This window comes from Ochotona princeps, chromosome 7 (genome assembly GCF_030435755.1).
Source record: "Ochotona princeps isolate mOchPri1 chromosome 7, mOchPri1.hap1, whole genome shotgun sequence".
NCBI lineage: Eukaryota > Metazoa > Chordata > Mammalia > Lagomorpha > Ochotonidae > Ochotona > Ochotona princeps.
This window is the reverse complement of record NC_080838.1, coordinates 41,063,179-41,084,579: the sequence shown is the minus strand read 5'-3', so window position 1 is coordinate 41,084,579 and position 21,401 is coordinate 41,063,179.

Sequence of the window (21,401 nt, the reverse complement as noted above, 5' to 3'; positions counted from 1 at the left end):
CTACCTGCTTTCAGAAAAACTTTCAGAATATAATCTTCTTTTAAAGATTTATGTATTTTTATTGGAAAGTCAGATTTTTACAGAGTGAAGGAGATATGGAGAGAAAGATCTTCCATCCGCTGGTTCACTCCCCAAGTGGCCACAATGGCCAGAACTAAGCTGATCCAAAGCAGGAACTGGGAGCTTCATCTGGGTCTCCCACGCGGGTGCAGGGTCCCAAGGTTTTGGACCATCCTCTATTGCTCTCCCAGGCCACAAGCAGGGAGCAGGGTGGAAAGTGGAGCATCCAGGACATGAAGCGGCACCCATACGGGATCCCAGGAATGCAAGGCGAGGACTTTAGCCACTAGGTTACTGTGCTAGGCCTGGATTATGATCTTGATGTTTGAACACAAATGGCATTCTGGCAACAGATGGTAGTGATGGGGATAGAACACCAAGCAGTACACACTGAAAACGATTCAAATGACTTCAATAGTGAGAAAAAAAACCATATGAGTGAAATTAGTTAATTCTTTTAATTCAGGAATTTGTAAATGAAAATTGTGAATAGATATGTACTGATGAAGATTTTCTATTCCTTAACTGATTAGAGATGCATAAAAGTCTTTGTAAAATTTTGTAAAGTTGTTCAATAAATTCACACCAAGTACTTTTGCACTCTACAGACAACATCTATTTTTATCTCTACGGATTCAAGAAATTCTTCCCCTGGTGGAGGTCTATGGCCTCTCAAGGGAGAGAAAAATTATAGAAACAAAACACGGCTTTGTGCATCACTCACAAGGGCTGGTTTGTTTTTGGAAGAATCTCAAGGAAGTCAGGGAATCTTAAAATTGTTTTTTATTGTATTCAGTTTTCTCTGAACACTGGGGGGTCCCACTTTTTGCAAATACACATATCATTTCCATTAGCATCGCTGGATGTATGTACGAAGGAGAAATTCAGATCATTTAGAAAAATCCCAGAGTTCACATGATCTGCAGCTTATTCAAAGGCCTTGTTTCCAGTGGGCCAAATACAAATTCTTCATTTACCACAAACCCCAAAATGTGGGAAGAAGATAGCTGAGTCAACAGGAAATAAAGGAGACAACTCTGCCCATTCTGTGTAGAGAATTGAACTGCTCCTGTTCCCACATACAGACGGAGACAAGCCCTTGCTTTGAGGGCTTGCAGACTGCCTTGCTTCTGAGCAGCGTGGGTAGAGCTCCACGGCACCTCGGGGCTTGCTGGTGAAGAAGTGTATTTTCAGTGAACAGAGAATATAAACCAGTGCTATAGCAGACTGAGCACACCAGCTTCTTTGAATTAAGAGCGGTTCTGATGGCTGTGCAGTCCTGGCTTTCACAGAGAGATGAATTCTAAGTCAAATAAATAATCATCTCACCTACCAATCAAGCAAGTAACTTTGCATGAGAACTAGTTGCAAAGCCCTGGGAGTCCTTTCATGAAGGACCCTTATCATTTTGGGGTCTTTAGGAAGGATTACAGAATTGTTATTCTTACAAATTCAGACACCAAACCGCAGAGGTTAAATGATTCACTCAAGGCCAGCCTCAGTCAGCTTCTCCCAGGAGCAAAGTGGTGTTCTCCATGGTTTTCCAAGAGCTCACCACCCATGCCTGTGTTGTTCCAGGAGAGCTTCCGGTGGGGACTTTACTTCCCTTTCCCAAAGTGGGATAGGGGGGTTAAAGCTCATCTGTTCTAATCGGGCATTTGTCTGAATCGAATTCTTCCTTTGCCAAGATCCTATCTGATTGCATTTTGAACAGTTTGTAAGATACACTTCCTCACTGTGTTTCACTAGATGGAGCCTTCATGTTTTTCTTAAGCATAAGTTTTTAAGCATAAATTTTCTTAAGCATAAGTTTTACCATAGCCTTTCTATAACCTACTATAGGCAATAATCTCTTCTTAACAAAGTGTTGGAAGGTATCTTGAAGAAGCACAGTGCCTTAAGACTAGCAAGAAGTGTAAGGCCAAGTAAATGTGAAAGAAAAATGACATCCTGTGTTATTTAAAATAAATAAGTAAATAAATAAAACATTCTGTGTTAGTATAGTGATGTTCTCAGCTACAAGAGGTGAGCAAAAATGGTTATCTCCCCAGCAGATAATCAACTGCCACCAAGCAAATTCAGGGAGGAGAAAAAAAAAACAGCCACGTGGCAATTTAGTAACCTGTCTCATGATTCCATTTAAACCAGTAATTAAGGAGTAACAGCTTAGCTGCATTTTTGTTCAACTTATGTATTGAATTATTTAAGGGTCAGCATCCTAGAATGTCATGCAAGGATACAGTGAAAAACAAAAAGGGACAGTGACTTTCATGCTACTATAAAATCTACCATCACAAAAGCTTGGGTTAGAAGCGACATGTGAGGTCTGTTGCACCATAATATTCATGTAACAATCATTTTGTTAGCTTCTACAATATGTTATATGGATTTACATATTTTTTTGGCATTCCAAATAACAGCTGATTTTCAAAATTTATTGTGAAAGGATTCTATGATTATATTTTCTGCTGTGATCCTTCTAAATGTTGGCAAAAATGACCTGTTTCTGCCAGGGTAGACGTTCAAGTTCAAGGTTAGCATAGCATTCGACTAAATTTTCTGACTTCCATCTCCAAAGGCAATTAGGGAATCTATGTAATGAATTTCTAGATCTGTAGAATGTTTGTCCAATTCTCCTGAGCCCTCCAAGAGCCAACTGCATGCACAATGCATTCATGGGAGAGGGAACTTCCTGCCTACAGGGTGATAAAAGTACTGATTGCATCCTTTGAAATACATGAACCCGTAGAGACCTCTCCAGACCTCAGTAACAGAGATAAGTATCTTTCCTAGTAAGGGTTCAGAGAGAAAATGCTGTGTGGTTTACTGTTTTCTGGGTCCAAACTCTGTGGTAGGCAGAGCTCTCACTACAGGCTTCAAAAGAAAGGGAAGCCAAAACGCACGGGCATACCACCAAGCTTCTATAGCTTTTCCAGATCGCCGGCATTGAGACCGGGAAAAGAGGCCCAGAAAAGAGGGGATGGTGAGTTGGCATGGCCAGTGCCAAGCTGTCTAGACTTTTCTTCTAGGTCTGAGTGGTCCATTGTACCTTGTCACTGAATAGAGGCTAGCACAGAAATGGAAAGAAGTTGATAATATTCTGGTTTCATTAAACATCGATGAGGATATTACATACACAAAAGCACAGCTTGTGCAAGATAAGATGCAGGTGGGTCCTGTGGCATGATGTGTTAAGCTACCTCTCGGGACACTTGAATCCCGTAATGGAGTGCTGGTTGAAGTCTAGCTGCTCTACTTCTGATCCAACTCCCTGCTTCAGTGCCTGGCAAGTAGAGCTTTTTACCACCTATCTGACAGAACCAGATGGGTTTCCTGGCTCCTGGCTTTAGTCTGGCCTAGCTGTTTGCAGCCATTTGGGGAAATGAAATCAGCAAATAGATTATTTCTGTCTGCCTGCCACTCTGTTTTTTTAATAAATAAGTAAATAAATAAGTAAATATACATAGAAAAAAGAACGAAAAGGTAAACTGCAGGCTGGAGTTTGTTTTAGAAAAGATTTATAAGATGGTGCACCACATTCAATCCATATATTCTCCCAATGTCTTAGTCTGTGGACCACTAAAATCTTTAAACTTCACATGCTAACCAAACTAAATAACACTTTGGTTTTCAAATGCCAATACCATATGTTACAAAGGCTCATGACAAGGACTCATTCGAATCTATCAAGTGATGGGCTCTGCAGAAGCAGGCAATGTAGAAATGAGCAGATCCCTCCTCTGAAGTGAAAGTGGTTCCTTCCTTGGCTGTGAATAAGCGACCAAGCAGGAAGCAATCCCCGTGCTAACATTCAGCATTTATTGGAAGAATTAAGTTAATGGATGGGGGGCAGGGGACAGTAATTTACAACTGTAAAATTAAGCCCAAATGTGCTCATGAAGTATTTGCATATTGACAGGTTAGCAATGCAGTCACCGGTGGTGCAGCCCCCTTACCCTGCTTCTGGTGAAATCTGCAGGTGGTACTCTGGGGTGTTAAGAAAGGTGAAACCCCAGTGTATTAGGCCTCACTCTGTGCCCTCCACATACCTCAGGGTAGGACTTTGTTTAGCTGCTAATAGAGTAGCTGAATCGCGCAATTTCCTGACCTTAAACTCTGACCTAAGTTTTCCACCCAAAGGACTGGGGGATTGGTCAGAAGGTAAGGGAGAAGGCATTCCGGATGAAAGAAAGCCAGTGTGCATCTCCAGACAGAAACAGAAACACACCACTTGCTAAAAGTTCATGTGGATCTGAAGTAATGTGACAGGTGCCATGCCTTTATTAATCCGCACACTGCTGGCTGCGGATGGACATTCTGTGCTAGGAGCCCTCTCTACTAAAGAATGAAGATTCCCGGGGCTGATGCGAGGAGTGGTCTCTATTTTGTTCAGTCGGGAGATACCTGGACAGAAGGGAGCAAAAGGGGGCCGGTCTCTGGGGGCCGCTTGCAGTGGGGGAGCGCCTTGGCCCCAGCAAAGCTCTTTCCCCCAGGGGCCAGAGTTGGAGTCTAGCTGGATATGTCTCAGCATCCAGCCTGCTCCTGCCTGGCCCTCCCTAACCCTAGCTGCACCGTCACCCCTTTGTTCACGGCCTGTGTTTTCACTCAGATGTGGTTTAGGGGTTTCTTTCCAAGGCATATTTTGCATGGAAGAATGCTTCCCGTGAGCCTAGGCCCTAATTGCCAAACAATGATTGCCAAAACATGTTATTTTGGCTTCAAGCTGGTCCAGAGCAGGAGGCGTTTTCCTCTCTTTGAAAAAAAAAAAAAAAAGCTTTCCTCAGCAGCCCCAGGGCCACTTGCAAAACACAGGGGACCAGGGCCTCCGTGGCTCTGTGCTGGGCAGCCGTGTGTCCAGGGGAGAGGCGGCGGCCTGGGGGAGTTAGGGAGCCTCTGCGGAGGGGTGCGCCGCGGGCCCGGCTCCTGACCGCTGGCGCTGGGCTGCTCGAAGCCGCCGGGACTTGCTTCCCACCCGGCTCCGCCAAGGACTGCCTGCTGTGCCTGCTCTGCTACAAGGGGTGTTGCTGCCCAGAGCCAGCCAGCCAGCCAGCCAGCCAGCTAGCCAGCCAGCCGCGCTGGGAAGCACTGTTAACTGCAAACACAAGGCGCCCAGCAAGCACGGGAATTCCAAATAGAGACAAATCTGGGGCCCCCGGGGGAAGTTGGATGGAACTGATCAGTAGGAGAGATATATCACCGCTAATTAAGTCCTGATCCCCTGGCTCCACTTGAAACAAATCAGGGAGAGATCAAGTTTGGAGAGCAGGTGCTAACTGGTTGCAATAGAGGAGGCCACGACTTCAGGAAGAGGTTTTGCCTGTGGGTGTCTCAGGGAGGACACAGCTCCAGGAGTCCCAGGTTTTTCTGAGAAAATTCACCACTGCGCGTAGCTTTCTGATCTTAACTCTGTTAGGCTAAGGAAGGGCTGGTTGAAAAACAGACAGAAACACCCCCTTTGTGGTCACAAAGTGTCCCTGCAGCCTGCTGTGTTGTCCCGGGGTGGACTGCCTTTCTGCTCAGAAGGACAATGGAGAAATTTAAGAGACAGATAACGCTCCTTGGAAAGGTGAGGAGCAGCCCATTTCAGTATGGTGTGAGGTTTGTTGGGGCTCAAAATGCACTGGTCCCCAAATGGGTTCCACAACCACCCACCTGCTCCCTTCACAGAGTGTTTACAAACTATTCTAAGAACAGATGTGTCAATAAACTTCACAGCAAGTGTTTACTGGAAGCAGGAAAGTTTGCAGGGAGGTTGCACTATGTGGGAAAAAGAATAAGCTTTTTGGGCGGTGGGAGAAATAGGTTTTGCGGGGCAAGGAATCTAGAATGTTCCATCTCAATGTTTTATCTTCAAAAATGTTGCCCCCTTTTTCTCCAAGGAGCATGTGGATATTTATAATGTCATTCCAGGGCTGTACAAAATGCTCAAGATAAAAATGAGGCTGCTGTAGATTTATTGAATTTTGAGTGTCAATTACAGTTGCCTTGTAGATGGATGATTTCATGGGCCTGGCTCCAGCCTGGCCTGCAAGCTGAAGGTTCCCAGCCTGGAGTGGGTATGTCCCTGGGCCTTGCCATGTGGTTTACTTGCATTGTCTCATTTAATCTTGACAATGGCCCTGGGCAGGAGCCAGAGCTGGAAGAGGTTAGTAACACCTCTAAAAAGTGACCTGCCTGAGACTTGAAATAAATGATGCCACAAGAGCTGGTCATGTGTCACACACATACTCATAGCTTCCCACATCCTCTCCCCTTGAGTCCTGCACGAAAATAGCAACAAATTCTGCACATTGCAGATGCTCAACAATTACATGAAATGAGTGAATGTGTGTGAGTCTCAGCTGATATTAAAGACGGTCCCAGTTTCATATTGAAATAGCCGCCTGGGAACTTATTCCAATATGTGGTAAGTCTAGCAGCTTAGAGATCTCTTTATTTGGGGAACAATATTTGTATTGAAATAATACATTCTGAGGGTCTTCTTTTGATCAGTGTAAAGAACGTTCTTAATCCTGACAGCATTGGACCTACACTTGGCATGTTCTGATGAACCTGCAGGCAAGTTGGCTGAAGTTGCTGGCAGCGACTCCAGGAGTGATTATCAACGTAATTTCCCTTTTCTTATGACATGTAATCCTTTCCCTGTCCTCACACCCCAATCTTCCAACTGCTCTTGCCATTGGAAGCCTGGTGCTTTGAGTCATGTCCCTAAGCCCTGAGTGCAGGCTTCCTCTGGAACGCATTCGGTGTTTATTGCACTATTTATTAGTTTTATAGCAACAGAGCCCAGTGTGTCTTTGGTGTCTTTCTTTGGGTTGTGCACCTCATTGAGCCCCAAACAAAGAGTCGTTTGGATCCTTGTTAGCACCTGAACTGACTTGAAAGAGAATTCAGAGTCAAATGTTTATAAAGCACGGATGTTTATGAGAAACATTGTGTTAGGAACATTTGTGAAGAGGAAATGATTTCAAACGATGGTGCTTGGAGATACCAGGAGAGGAGGCGGGTGTGGATCTCAGGAGTTGCAGCCTGGAAATGTAAGATGCCAATGGTAAGAGGAGTCTATTTTTTAAGATTTATTTTTGTTGGAAAAGCAGATTTACTGAGAAAAGGAGAGACAGAGAAAAATATCTTCCTTCTGCTGGTTCCTCCCCAAATGGCCACAATGGCCAGAGCTGAGCTGATCCAAAACAAGCGCCAGGAGCTTCTTTCGGGTCTCCCATGTGGGTGCAGGGTCCCAAGGTTTTGAGCAAACCTCTATTGCTTTCCCAGGCCACAAGCAGGGAGCTGGATGGAAAGCGTGGCTTTTGGGACATAAACTTGCGCCCATATGGGATCCTGGCACTTGCATGGGGAGAATTGGCTAACTGAGCCATCACATGGGGTCCATGAGTAGTCTTAATGGTTGGATTCAGCCCTGCTGGAAATGGCCAGGCCTTGTTTCTATTGTCTGTTGGGTTCACTCTGAGTAGCAGACTAACAACTCTCTTGAGTGTTGCTGGAGAAACAGTCCTGCTATTTAGAATATTTTCATCATTAGATTTAAAGGACACAGCGTATGCACATGGTGAAAGTTTAGTCAATTTTTTCCAGTCTGTGCACTCGCACCCCACTCTATGGCCATTATTTTTCTGGAGCTTGCTTTGCCCATGCACTTTGCTTTGACTGTCTATTCAACTGCTTTCTTGCTTCCAGCCATGTGGATTCTTAGCCATGCAAATAGATTTCCCCAACTCTTTAGAACTTTGACCTTTAAAGTTGGCCTGAGGAATGTAAGAGGACTGCACATTTTCCACAACTGATGTAAGATTTGTTTAGAACTTCACAAAAAACAGGGAGGGTGGCGGCGGCAGTGGTGGTGGTGGTAGTGTGTGTGTGTGTGTGTGTGTGTGCACATTGCATTTTTATAAGAGGCCCATTCAACAACACAGGATATGGCGAAAATAAAACAGGATTGGGTGGGATGCATGTTTGGGTTCTCAGGGGGCTGAAATCAAAGAGGTGTGCAAACTATTCTGCATAAATCCCTGCCATCCGCTTTGATAAATGAGATTACACACTTGAAAGGTCAATTATATATTCTTCAGGAGAAAGGCCAGGTTGTTATTAATGTTTGTGCCTGTCAGCATCTTAAAATAGATGTGAGTGAGCTAATCACATTGATGACCACGTACAGTAGTGGGGTAAGAGTTCAAGGCTGTTTTATTACCTCCTATGGGCAAATATTTGCCTCAAAAGACACACCCACCCCTTCCAGAATAGTCTGTCGTAAACAACTGGCTCCCCTTTTACAAGAACTGGGATCTTTATGATGTTTGGGAATGCTGAAACCAAAAACTAAACAGCGTATTTGAATCTTGTCTTTCTGCCAGGCAAGCTTACTAGTTGAATCCCCCCATCTTTCTTACTCTACTTGCTAGAGGCATGTTCTAGAAAGCTAATATTGGCAGGAGTTCTGTTCACCCTTCCCAGTTTTATTTCCAGAAATGACAAATGGTGGGTCTTTTAGACTTGCTCATGTGGTTTCAGCCGAGAAGTGTCCTCCTTTCTCTGTTTTTACCTGCCTTGCTGCAGCAGGGGCCAGGCCTTCTAGGTGGCAGATCACTGACACAGAGGTGAGAGTCACTGCTGAAATGCTTGCTGTTGGGATTTACCCCTAAAGGGTGCAATCCTGCCTCCTTGGATGGCCCTTGCAAGTGTGGTGACTCTACCTGCAAGTACCTTACCTAGAACTGAGTGTACATAGGGGGCCAATGCCAGTGGTCCTGACCGATGCAGCTGTAGGGCCATGTTAAATATTCCAATGCATTTGTCTTCCCTTGGTTCCTTGAACAGAGATAATTGCATTAAAAGCATGAACTGGAACAATGCCATGAAAGGATGAGGCTAGTACTGTCATGCAGCGGGTTAAGCTACTGCTTTTAACAGCTGCACCCCAAATCACAACACTCGTTTGAACTGCAGCTGCTCTGCTTCTGATTCAGTTGCCTGCTAATGCACCTGAAAGAGCAGCAGATGGGGCTCAACCAGTGGGACCGCTGCCACTCTTGTGAGAGGCAAGGGTGAAGTCCTTGGCCTCTGGCTTCAGCCTGGTCCAGACCAGGGGACTGTGCGTATTTGGAAAGTGAATCAGCAGACGAGCCAATCTCTTTCTCTCTCATTCTCTTTTTTTCCCTTTCATCCTGCTTTTCAAGTAGATACATCTTTTTAACAGGAAAAGAAGGTAGCATTTTCTTTTTTTTACTCATTAACTTGGAGATATGTTTTGTACATGATTTGATATTATTGCTCATTTACATAGTTGCATTTTAAAACTACTTGGCACTATTTAATATCATTACTACTATTGAAACATACAGCCTAACTAGATTAAAACGATTCTGGCCTACATGAGGTAAATGTGTATTATTATAACTAGCTTTTAATATTAGGAAGGCCTAGTTTATTCACATTTGACTTGTAAAAATTTCTTTGCCTTCTCAGTCACACTAATTCTATTGAAGGAAACATTGCTTCTGCACAATTGTGCATTCCCCTGCAAATTGTTCCACTGCCACAGCCATGTAAGTTACCATTGTAGCACACTGACTGTTGGACTAGAAGTCACACGCTGTGGTAGGTCTAAGAAGGGAGCAGTAGGACATTCCTTTGCTCAGGAGCCCTAAGTGCATGTCAGTAAGCATCCTATGATGTGGGATCCCTCAGTGGATGTAAGTCCAGGCTTACCCTGCCCAGGCGAGGACAAGAGTCAGCTTTCTTCAGACTGGAGGGGCCAGGAAAATCTTCAGGAGCTAAAGCTGAGCTGAACTTGTGTTAAAAAAAAAATGTAGATTTTTCACTTGTTCGCTGGGGAACAGGGAAAAGGAACTTCCCAGCAGGACAGATCTGCATCCTCCCTGCCTTTGGAAGGGCCAAATTTCCACACCTGTACACTACAGTACCAGCCTTATCAAATGGTTAGAAAGATTGTACGAGAGAATATACATGAAAAATGCTCTGACAGTTAGAGAATTCTCCTCAGATATAATACATTCTTAGAGCACTAAATGCTTTTCTAGCTTTCGAAAAAACAAACCTGACCTTGGAAGGTGACTGTGCTGTTACGATGAGGATGTGTTTGTGTGTTGTATGTAAAAAATAACAACCGGAGGTAAATTTGTTAAGTTAGGCTAAAAGTGATGTCGCAGCTAAAACCTAAAATACATTATGGTTTAAGCACAATAAGAGTCCATTTCTTTTCTTTTAAAATATTTATTTGAAAGGCAGAGTTGCAGACTGAGAAGAAAAAACAGAAATCTTCTATCTTCCGGTTCACTCCCTAAAGGGCGGTAATGGCTGGGGCTTGTCCAGGCCCAAATCAGAAGCCGGTCCCCATCCTGTCTCACACATTGGTCCCCATCCTGTCTCACACATTGATGGCAGGGGTCCGATTGCTTAGGTTGTCTCCTGCTGATTTCCTAGCTGCATCAGGGCGGAGCTGGGTCAGAGGTGGAGCAGCAGGGACTTGAAACTGATGTTCATCCTAGATGTTGATGTTACAGGTGGTTGCTTAAACCACTAAACTACATGCCAGTCCACGAGAAGATAATTTCTTGCTCATGGAAGAATCCAACGTGAGTGTTCCTGGTCAGTGAGTGACCCTGCTCCATGGCGTGCCTAGCTGTGTGTCCAGAAAGTGAAGGATTTAGGGTAATGTCTAGCAGTGTTACTACCATGGTAATAACATCAGACCCTGTTTTACAAAAGCAGCATTGTGTGTTGGGCTTAGAGAAGAGAAAAACCAATGAAAATAACCCCAGCGGACAGTTAGTTCCCTTTTCCCAGTTTGTCTGTGTTGGCATCATATGAGCCTGGTAAGATGGACGGGGTAGAGCACTGATGGGAGGGGCTTTCTGCAACCTTGTCCTTCGGAGCAATGAAACCCTTGCCAACCATGTCACGATTTCTCTCCTGCTTACTTCTCTCTGCTGACCGCCGCTCGAGAGCGACTCTACTCCCACTCTTCGCAGCCCTGGCCGCTCAGGATTTTCATGGTGTGATGTCATCCTTTCCTCCTCACTCAAGGGAATATGGCAGATGAACCTTATTCTCAGGAATATTAATTAGTTAAAAGCACTCCTAGAAGGTTAGATATAAGACAAAGGAAATAATTAGATTTTTAAAATCTGTGTAACTGTGGGTCACTTAAAGTTTCTAGTACCTTTAGAGTACAGATTTCTTTGGAGGAAATTCAAGCTTTTTGCATTGCTCAACATCTGACCGCATATAGAGTGGAAAAAGAATGCGCAAGCTACGTCTCGGAAGGGGAATACCCATAGAGAAACAAACCTGACATTTATCAGTGTGAGCTCTTTTGCTTTGGTGACATAACTCGCCATGCAGGTCCCTGGTATGCTTATTTTCTGGCATGCCCGGAGTAACAGCAATGCTAGTTTACTAGAAATGCAGATGCTATAAATAGTAACTGATAATATTATGTGTATTTTAATGACTTGATAAAGTTTTCAGAAAATTGCCTCGGAGGCTTGGGTTTCAGTCAGGAGTTGATAAGATGAAGCCGGATGAATCTCGGCTTTCTTGGGCTCCTCCAGCTCCAACAGCTCCAAGCTGAGTGCTGGCTTCTGGCCTTGTCTTTGAAAACAGAAGTTTTGGGAAAGCCCCAGAAGTGGGGGAAGGGCTGGATGAGTCCTGAAGTGCAGCCAGCAAGCAGCTGCTGCTGGCATTGGCCGGCTCTGCCTAGTGTGTTGTTGCCCATCTGGTGCTGTGAACTGAGATGAATTCTACACTGGGATGTAATGATTGACCCCTGACTACACAGGAAGATGAGAAATAAACAAAAGCATATCTACCTCCCAGTATTGCCTCCAGCAACCTGCTAAAAAACTATTGCCCTTAGTGGCCTGAAGATCTTTATTCAAACATTGGCTTTGGGCTTTCTGCAGAACTCAGAAATATAAGGGGATGTCAGAAAGGTCATAGAGAAATTAAAAGATGAGTTTATTATAGTGCAAAAACAATGTTTAAATGTTTTTTACTGATTTTTTTTTTTATTTGAAAGAGCAACACAGAGATTCTTTCTGTTTATCAGTTCATTCTCCGAATGCCTGTCTCACCCACGGTCGGCCAGATGGAAGCCAGAAGCTCCGAAGTTAAGCCAGAACCCTGTGTGGGAAGCAAGGACACAGGTACGCAGATCGTCACCGGCTGCCTCCTGGCTTGTGCCTTTGGAGCAACGCAGGAATCACAAGAGAGCCCAGACGCAAATCCAGACACTCTGATATGGGCGGCAGGTTCCCATGTGACACTGCTGGGCCAAGTGTCAGCCCGGAACTTCCCACAAAGGAATACAAAGAAATTTTGAAAGTCATTCATATATGTGTTTCATAGATATACATATATATATGAATATGATGTTTGTTGTCCAGGAGCCTTTATGGATGCATGAATTTCAAAAACTGATTGCATGAAAATAAACTTATCATTTAGTTCCATTCTCCACAAACTTTTTTGAAGTTGCCTCATATGTATTTCCTTAGTAAACTTTGATGTGGAGAGCCTTCTGAAAGCATTTGAAAGCCTGCATCTCCGCTTTGTTAGTGGGAAGTAGCAGAAAGTTCTGACCTTGACCAAAGAAACCTCTGATTTTCTTGAAAGTAAATTTCTAGCCCACATGTCAGCTTTGATTAGGTTGACATAGTAGATGATGTTAAGTAAGCTTCCATCCAATCAGCGTATTTGTTTTGCTTCTGCACCACCACCTCTGCATACTTAATTCTCATGATTTCTTCTTTTTACGGGGTCATTAAGTAACCACGTCTTTTTCTTGTCACCTTGCTACTTGGGTTATGAGGGAAGAGCAACAGTTATGTTTGGATTTGCCACAGTTCGAAATGCCAGCTCTTTCATTAGCTAGTAGAATGGAGTCTTTAGAAACTTTCAGAACAATAAAATTCCCATCAAAATAAAATGATATCATTTTTCTCTTTTTCCAGATTAGGTAAATGTGTATATCATAACACCAAATTCTGCTAAGATGCTTTGTCCAGACACAACATGTTTGACAGAGCAAGGTAGAGAGTTAAATTACTTATATTAGCTTTGAGAAAGGCAACTTTTCCATTCAGAACTAATGCAAGGGATGGATGTTTGGTATAGTGAAAAAAAAAAAAAAGCAATATCAAAGTGCCTGGTTTGAGTCCTAGCTCCTTTGCTTTGAATCCAATTTCTTTCTAATGTGCAACCCTGGGGGCAAAAGGTATGGCTCAAATGTTGGGTTCCTATCAAGCTGAATTCTGAGCTCCTGACTCTGGCCTTGCCCAGCCCTGGCTGTTGTGTGCTTTTGGGAAGTGAGCCAACCAATGGAAGATCTCTGTCTCTTTGTCCTGTCTTTCAAATAAAATGAAAACAAAAAGATGCAAAAATTTTTGGAAAGAAGAAACAATGCAAAAAGAACTGAACTTTCATAAAATGAACCCAGAATTGATCAGTTTAGCATTCATTTAAAAATGATTTTTTTTAATTTAAAAATTTGCAATCTAGTTGATGAATATTCGGGTCCGCTTCCTTCTCTTTCTGCTGCTCACCTTTTTGTCATTGCTCTTCCAGTTGATGAGCACCGGAAAGGATTCTCACTCAAGCTATTTGTTACTTATTTGAAAACCAAGGAAAAGACATAGGCAGGAAAAAGATTTGAAATCGGTGACCTAAGTAAAAATAGCTATAGGGATTTAATTTCTAACTTCTTTAACATGGCTGTCAAATTACCTCTTTAGGAAGCCATTCCCTGTTTGTGGACAGACACAGAGGAGTGGCCTCTGCTGTGAGAAATCTCATTCTTCCTCTTCTGTGTCCCTGTATTACTCCTTCCACATGTTTGTCTCATCTTTCCAACTAATTTCTAAGTCTCTTGAGGTCAGGACCAGTCTTAAGTCTGTTTTTTCCCTATAAAATTTGTCGCAGCTTCATACTTATAGAAGCTGGTCATAACAATATTCATTGTATGAATGGATGAAGTTGAAACTCATGATAGTCTCCCTTACCCTTGGGGGCTGTTTTGTTTTTCCAATTTTTATACCTCACAATTGGTTTTTGTAACAACACATTATTTTTTTGTTTTCCTGATTAGTCGAAATGGGAAAATTTTCTCCCGAATGAAGATCGGCAGTGAAAAAAAAAAATCATTTATAATTTTATATCCAATTCATGTCTACTTCTTTATTTGGTGTACAGCCTAGAAGTTATTTTTAAGTCAGTGGAGTTTTTTTTAATTAATAATTTATTTGAAAGCAGTGTTACATAAGAGAGTATATGAAAACAGGAAAGAAAGAGATCTTCCAACTGCTAGTTTACTCCTCAAATGGCTCAGTGACTGGGGCTAGGCGTGGTTGAAGCCAGAAGCTTCATCCAGGTCTCCAGTGTGGGTCTCCGAAACGAAGCACTTGGGCCATCTTACGTTGTTTTCTCAGTTACATTAAAAAGGAGCTGGACTGGAAATGGAGTAGCTACGGCTCCAATTGGTGACTGACCAGAAAGAAGGCCAACATTGTGGGCAATGCTTAACAATTCCAGCCCTGGCCTAGCAGTTCTTTCTAGGGACATTTCTGCATAGGTACATAAATTTTGTTTCATTTTATTGCTTGTACAATGGCTTTCTGTGCTCTCTTTAATACTCAAAAATTGTAATTAACATCTCCCCCCACCATGTCTTAAAGACATTTCGACCATAATTTAAGTCTATCTTGTGAATACAAAATAACTTTTCTACTACTTAGACTTGCTTTCAAGTTACAGCACAAATTTCACCTGACACAGAAGAAGGAGAAATATTTACTGTGAGGTGAAAGAATCATGATATAAATTAGCAGAATCCCAGGTAGAGCTGTTATAAGGTCCAAAGGCAGAATGACTACAGAAAGCTGTAAGGGGAACACAGAAGGCTGCCTAAGGGAGGAGGCATTTGATCTGGCTGTAAAGGACATAGAAGGGTGATAGTGACTTCAACTTATTAAGGCTTAAGTGCTTTTTCCCTTTCTTTCTTTTTTTAATTATTCATTTGAAAGGCAAGGTGTTGGGATGTGGGGGAACAGGGTGATGGGAGGTTTGAAGAGAAACACTCAGAGAGAGAATGGGAAAGATACAGCCTTCATCTTCTGGTTCACTTGCTAAATGCCTACAACAGCCAGCTCTGCATCCGCAAAGGCCAGGAGCCCAGAACTCCGCTGTGGGATGCTGGCACTGCAAAAATGGCCTAAACTACTATGCCACAGCAACAGCCCATAAAACTAACATGTTTTAAGTCTTGACTCTGTGTTATATTCTACTGATCATTTTACATGGATTCTCTATTTGCTCTTCAAAACTTTCACTCAATCTTTTCACTTTATAATTTTGATATAACATTTTCACCATGTTTATCATTTAAATCATTTTTGGTCATATTATCTTCCAGCATAAGCTCCAACCTAAAATAAGGCAAAAGTGCATATATAGTTATAAGTATCTTATAAAAAGAATTGACTTTTTTTTTAAAAAAATGTTTGTTATGTTTATTTGAAAGAGACAGAGAAAACAAGAGTGAGCTTCCAGCTACTGATTCACTCTCCAAATGCCCCCAGCAGCCATGGCCAGGCCAGACCAAAGCCAGGAGCCAGAGCCAGGAGAGAAGAACTTAATCCAGTTCTCCCACGTGCATGGCAGTGCCCTAAGGGCTTTGGCCGTTTGCTTTCTAGGTTACATGTTAGCAAAAGGTTATAACTGGCAACAGAAGTAGGCCTCAAATCTAAACACTCTGCTACAGATGTGTGAATGCTGGCCCTTGTTTTTTTTCTTAATTTTCATTGATTTGTAAGACATTTTTCATTCCCATCTCACAGATGAGTTAATAAGGTGCAGAGAAATGATATAAAGAAGTGTTTGTAGATGCCAAGAGGAGGACTGGGGATGCTGAGTTGGACAGAGGGGAGAGAGGGGGGTCCTTTACTGAAACAAACAGTCTCACCAAACACATCACTAGTTCACATATGTCTACACAGTGTCACAGCAAGGCTGTTCCTTGGGGTGCGTTTCGTTAGGACTTTGCCAGATGGAGAAGACAAGAAATAACTACCTTTGCCGGTGGCTCTTTAATGTGGTTCCTTAAACAGCCATCTGTGCTCCCCTTCGCAAAGCACCGAGGATTACAAGTCATCTCTTGAATCTCCACTCTGACGGTTTCTTCCATAACGGCTCCTCAGTCGAAGATCAAAGCCCACCAGGCACTTGAACCTAGAACCTACTTGCATGAAATAGTTTGTGCAAAGCTGGGTACTAGAAGTGACACTAGAAGAATATACATCCACACAGATACAAATGAACAAAGTTTGTACTCATTTCTGGATCTTAAAGTGGGAAGCATAGTCTGTTATAGAAATGAGTGTTAACAATAAGAAAGAAGACATGGTACAATGAGGTAATCCTCTTCACACTGCTCAAGATCGGAGCGTGCTTCTGGACATTGCACGAATAACCAGGCACCACAGAGGGCTCATCCCGGCCTCCTTGCACCCATGCTCACAAGGCATGAAACAAAGCTCACTCTCATTTGGGAGTTTTCCTCAGCTCCCCTGTTGCATGCAAGGGGCCACCAAGTGGAGGCAGTGGCCCCAGGCTGTTGAAATGGCTGCAGTGGGTACCTCTTTGAAGTCTTCCCCTGCAGTAATCTCTCAGTGCACCAGGAGGGCTGTAAGCAAGCCCGTAGCATGCAGCTGTCACCATTTAAGCCAGCAGGCGTTTGAAGATGTGCCGCCCCCCACCCGTGTGAGGGAAGCCAGAGCACTACAAAGTGTGGTGTTCCCATGAAGTCATTTGAGCGTGTGATAAGAGTGTGGGTCTGTACCTTCCTTCCCACCCACCCACAGCCTGCAGGAGAGGGAAGCAGGGCGGTGATTAAGGTAGGGTTACCTTGCTCTTTGCAAATATTGAACACAAGTAGCTGGAACTGCCACACGTTATGGTGCTGGGTGACAAAACAGTTTGCACGGGGACACAGTAATGGCAGTAGGAAGGCAGAAGGAGGGAAGCTGGTTCTCAGGGTTTGTGGTGGCAGATTTGTTAGAAGAAAGGGCCCTTCCAGGTGGCATTTCTCACCTCTTTCCCTCGGGGCTGGGAGCAGGATGGAGGCCTCAGGTCTTCCGCTGCTGTTGGCCACATGTCCTATAGACCTGATGAGATAATGTTGCATCTGCTGAGGCAGGGAGTATGGGCTGTGGTTTGTGATTTCCTCACTGAGTCTTTATCGCTTAACAAGCACTTGGCTTGTTTTAGCCCTGGTGTGTGAGCCTTCGGCACACATTTTTGCCACCTCTCATTTTCTCCACTGCCAGGCCTTCCCTCTTCGAAACAGAAGGCAGTCTTTTCAAAGAAAGCAGCTGCCCAGACCTCCCAGAGTCTAGTCGAAAGCATCTTCCCTGTGTGCTGATGTCTCTGTTGCTATGAATGCCACACATGGAGAGCTGGTGCGGGGCTCTGCAGAGCTCTGTGGAACACAGCTACAAGGAGGCAGACTGGCTGGGCCAGCTGGGGCGAGAGCCGCTTGTGCCTGTCCCACCAGCTGTCCTGCCTCAGGGAGCCCACTTCACAGGGAAGGCAAGTGACCAAGAGCCAAACGCCCGTTTTACAAACAATAATGCAGGCAGTAGGAGAGCCCTGGGGGAAATGAGTTGAAAATTGCTGGCTGGGTCCTGGGAGTGGGAAGTGGCAGTGCTGGAGCCCTGGGGTCCTCCTCCCGCTGGAGAGAAGAGGCCGTTGCACTGTACAGACAGTGCAGGAATTCTTGGTATGAGATGGGCCACCCTGGCATCTGCAGACACCATGTGGCTGCCCCTTGGTGGCCCCGGAGATTACATAAAGAGCTGGAAATCTCACTGTCTTTGAGAAGGATAAACATCTGCCCTGCACCACCAAAGCAGTAGCAATTGTGGTTCAGAGATGGAAGGCTGCACAGAAGAGATGGGCTCTTGCTCCTGGCATTGCACTGTTGCCAGCCAGCTCCCGTCGACTCCTTTGGAGAGTGAGTTTCTAGTTTGTGAATCACTCAGACCTGCCTCCCTTCCCACCTTGCTCTGGCAGAATAATTGCAAAGGCAACAAAATTCAAGCTGGACCTTTTTTTTTTTTTTTTCTATGTGTAAACACTTTTGTAGCGCTGAAATGACTCGAGAACCCTGACCAGATGAGGTTTTGTGCCTGTCCGTGGCCATACCATTTCAGAAGATGTCCAAGAGGGATCTGAGGAGTTGGCCAACAGGTCCCTAAGTTTTGGTTTCTTTCAGCTTAAGCCAAAATAGGGCCAAGAGCAGGGTTAGGCCTGTTACCTATCTTAAATCTCTGAGCAGCATGTCTGAAACCTATTAGGAATAAGTAATTCTAGGAGATATCAAGGTGATATCGAAGGTCAGTCTGAGAGGCAACAATTACGTGACAATTCATGCTGAAAGCCACCACCCTATAACCTTCCAGGCTTGATACCCAGCATGCTCACTGGAATCAGAGAGCAAGCAAGCAGATTGTGGGGGCCTTTCTGGCAGGTGGTTTGCATTAGGCATGATCAGCTATACAACCTGGCAAAGATTTGGGGCAGGGAAATTGACATTTCTGTCTCCTGGAGGGGAAGGCGGATGGCTAGCAGGAAGGGGTAGACCTGAGACTAGTACAAGGGAAGCAAGATGTGACATAGAACTCACTCCTAGGAGGCAAATGACAGGAACTTACTTATTGGGGAATTTGAAATCCTCCACGTCAGAGCAATTCTGATACCATTAATGATCTAGGACTGCCAAATCAACACACACATGCGCACACACACGAGCTATTAAATGAGGATGATGTGGCTTTACTATAACACGCAAAAGAAGAAATGGATTTTGTTAGCCTCATGCCAGTTAAGAGTGTGACATGGCTACCCATCCCAGATAGCTTTTTTAGAAGTGTAATGTCTTGATTTAGAAGGATAGAGCCTCACAGTACTTGTTAAGTAGTGCAGAATGAGCAACTGAGCATGTCTGCTATGAAAAGTAATGATGGAAAAGGCACTAGATACTGAACTACTCAAAAAAAAAATGTTGGAAGAGTTGGGAAGGTTTAGCCTAAACAAAATCCATCAGAGTACATAGCAATTACCTTCAAATAGACGAAAGTATCAGGAATCATACTTGTTGACAACAGAAATAAATACTGGAAAACTTGCTACAACAAAAGCTTATTGGAAGTTTTTTTCACCTTTTAAGATTTATTTATTTGAAAGGCAGAGTTACACAGAAAGAAATATTCCATCTGCTGGTTCACCCTCAAAAGACTGTAATGGCTGGAGCTGGTCCAGTCTGAAGTCAGGATCCAGGAGCTTCCTCTGGGTCTCCCACATGGGTGCAGGGTCCCAAGGAGTTGGACCATCTTTTGCTGCCTTCCCAGGTGCTTCAGTGGGGAGCTGGATCAGAAGTGGAGCAGCTGGAGCTTCAAGTGGTTCTGAAAAAACAAATTGTGGGTCTGTAAGGTTTTCAAGTGACTTGTAGGACCAAAGAACTTGATGGAGAAATCTTATCCAAGGTCGCTGGCAGCAGAGCCAAAGGTATCCCTGTTACAACATACTTGTGGCTCTTTCTGCTTTCTTGATTGGTCTTGGGCCAGATTTCTCCCACTTCCATGTTGAAAACCCAGCTCTGAGCTTCAGCTTGGCTACATGCTGTGCACTGCATGCCTGCCAGTGAGCAGAGGAAATGCTCTGTCCTTTTTCACTCCATTAGTAAGAAGCAGACCTCTGCCACTCCATGAGATACCTATAATTTTGGACAATTCCCAAAGAATAAGAGGGTTAGGGATCCGGGTGGATGTGAGCAGATAAAAAGAAGTCAGCAGTGTGCCATGACTCAGGTACACCCCTAAAAGGTGGAACAAAGATGAAAGCACATATGCACAGTTGGTAAACGCTGCATTCCTGGAACCACTCAGGGGAGGTTTGACTCTGTACTAAACCATGTGTGGTAGTAAGTTGTCTAGCATTAAACCAGTGCATTTAGCTCTCAGTTACTCTATTTAAACTGTAACAAGGGCAATATTCTAAATATTCCCCTGTGGATTTGGACACTTCTACTCTTATACCCCAAATCTCGAGACAACAGACAAGTGATCCCACAGAAGTGTGGTAAAAGCTACGAATCCCCAGCATTGCCTGATACAGAGGATGATAGAGTAAGGAGAGCAGTTGGTGAACATGTGTTTTCTTCTTCCCCAGAATATAAGTTGGCTGTGTAAGTCTAGTGGGATAGAGGTGGGAGAGGTTTCTGACTACAAACCTGGTGCCTGAAATCCCCAACTTACTGGTAGTTACAAATGGGCTGGGAATCCAGGAAAAGAGAGGGAGAACTTCCACAGCTCCTGATGCCTGACACAGCCTCTCCACCCTGCTGATTCCTTCGGACCACCCCAAAGGAAGGCACTGGCAACTAATGGCACTTGGGGTCACTGATATTTGGCCATTTTTCTGCCTGGTTTCTGTGCTCTCTGTCCTCAGGTCAGTCTCTCCTCTGTTGCCCATAAACATTTGCAGCTCCTCCATGTCCTTGCAAATTGGATTAACCTAGGAATATTTCTGGGACAGAAGTACTCCTATCCAATTCTAGTCCTGAGTAATAACTAGAAGCATTTTTTCTTAACATTGAGCACAAAGAAGGGAGAGAGAGGTCGGGGGAACAAGAGAGAAAGAACAACTATATAGGTGTTTTAAACATTGGGCAAGTGTCAAAGGAGCTATGTGCTCAAACTTTTGAGGAGTACACAAGGAAAATAGGGCTTGCTGAAGGCAGTGTCAGTGCTCAGATCAGGGGCACTGATACTACGACCTCACTGCAAGTTGCTGAGAAAGTCAATGACCTTAACCCTTCAGCCACAGGTGAGGGGAGGAAGGAGTTATCTGGCAGTCCTTATGTTGTCTTGGAAGTGAAAGCACTGATAAAAAAAGCTTCTGAGCAAGGTTATTAGTCTGATAATTACCATAATCATTCAGGCTTTATTTGAATTCATAGAATATCTTCAGAAAAGGAATTTTAAAGCAGTTGCATTGCCAGGCATTCCTTCCTTGCAAAATTTGAACTGCCTCAGGTTTCTATCTTTTTAGCTATTTACCATTTTCTGTTAAGAAATGCCTTGCCTGCAATGTTGACTGTGAAGGAAATTTATCTTTTCCTTCAGTCTTCACAGGCATAGAGGCGATTAGCCACGGAGCCCTCTCTGTCTAGCACCAGGCTTTGGGATGCCCAGCCAGGAAGAGGCCATTTGAATGGAAGTGCAGAATAATCTGTAGGAGAAAAAGCC